Below are 1,708 nucleotides of genomic sequence, written 5' to 3' on the forward strand. Positions count from 1 at the left end.
GCCACAACAGCGGAGAGCGGTCTGGACATGGCGAACGTCCTCACTGTGGCTCTGACTCACGATTTCCCCCCATGACCACGTCTTGGTGTTTATTTCCAGATATTTCCATGAATTCAAATGGTTCCCCACCCTCATTCTCTCTGGGTGACCTCAGCGAACAGGGAGTGCAGACCTAAGTGACGTGAGCCTCTGATCTCCTTCCAGTTTTCTCCCCTCTAACTCAGAAGCGATTCTCTTTCAAAGAAACTTTTTCATAAAACCAGGCCCCACTCCTCCTCCTCCTCTTCCTCCTTCTCTGAGCGGCCTCTTCGGTGGTCGCCATCCCTGCCACACGGAGGGCCCTGTCCTGTGTGCTCCTCCCTGCTCCCACCTGCTCCTGCCTTTCCCATGGCTCCCGGGACGGGCTCCCTCCTCCCTCGGCAGCAGTTAGTCAAAGGCCACCTGCTCTCTTGTCACGTCCGTGGCGGGACTGCCAGCATCTCACACCAGCAAAGGGAAAAACAACACTGAGCTTCCCACATCTGAGGACTTCAGCATGGGTTCCTCCATTTCCTGAAGGCCCATCATAGCCCCTCTTCCTTCCTCTGCAATCTTTCTGCTTCGTCTTTCCCAGCTCACCGGCCTGTTTGCTGCCCGGGTGACCACACAGTCGCTGGGAGGGACTGTCTGGCTTCCCGCCTGCCCCATGCCACCTCCATGCCAGGCCCTCCCACTCCCACTCTCACCCCCAGAAACAGTCCGGCCTTGGGCAGGAAGCATGATAAATTTCTGCTGAGTGAGGCTTTTGCCAGGCCCTTTTCAAACACCCCCACCCTGGCTTCCTGGCTGCCGCCTGCGCACTGGACTCTGACCCGGCTCCAGCACCTGCAGGCCGCCCTCCCGGAGTTCCCTGGGACTCGCCTCTGACCTGAAGTCCGCAGGCCTGTCACAGCCCCGGGAGCAGCCCGCTCTGCTCACACAGGCGCAGGCACGCTATTCCCGGCAGCAGGTCACGAGCTGTTGTTGCTGCGCCCAGAAGCCTCCCTGTGTCCTAAGGGCCTCAGTGCTCAGGGCATGAGCGCGAGAGGCTCCCTCGGGGCTCACGGAGCAGCTTCAGAAATCAGTGCTCTCCCTTCCCTCATTCACCTCATCGCGCACGATGTGGCCGTGGGCACACTGTTCACTCCTAGACCAGAGAGACAGCAACAGCAGGGAGGAGCCGACCGGACAGACAGATATACCTGCAGCGACAGCCACTTAGTACTTTCCGTTCTGGACAGAAAAGAGAGAGGAAGCGCTTCAGTGGGGCTGTCACTCAAACAATCAGCTCATCCAGCCGTATTCCAGGCTTTGAAAACAGGCCGTGAAGTTGAGGCTTAGCACATGCTACCATGTCGGTGTGAATGAATAGGCCACCCGCGTCAGATGAACACGTATGACGAGGAGTCACACTGAAAGGAGAGCGACAGCAAATGCTCAGGCAGCCAGAGAACTGACCTCCTTGTAAGAGCCCCCGCTAAGCCCAGGACTGCGGACAAAGCAACGCAAAACCCAGCACCCCCAGCACTTCCTGAGAGCAGGCAGGTCAGTGTTTTAAAAGGGTATAAGCAGGCAAAGGCTTCAGATTCACGTCGAAGCAGAGGTACCTTCCCAGCCCTTAGAATCCTGTCTCTATCGGGCATCCTAACAGGTGAGTGACGGGACGCATCGTGACTCATCCATCGTTGTC

Source organism: Myotis davidii, unplaced genomic scaffold, assembly GCF_000327345.1.
Source record: "Myotis davidii unplaced genomic scaffold, ASM32734v1 scaffold217, whole genome shotgun sequence".
NCBI classification, from domain to species: domain Eukaryota; kingdom Metazoa; phylum Chordata; class Mammalia; order Chiroptera; family Vespertilionidae; genus Myotis; species Myotis davidii.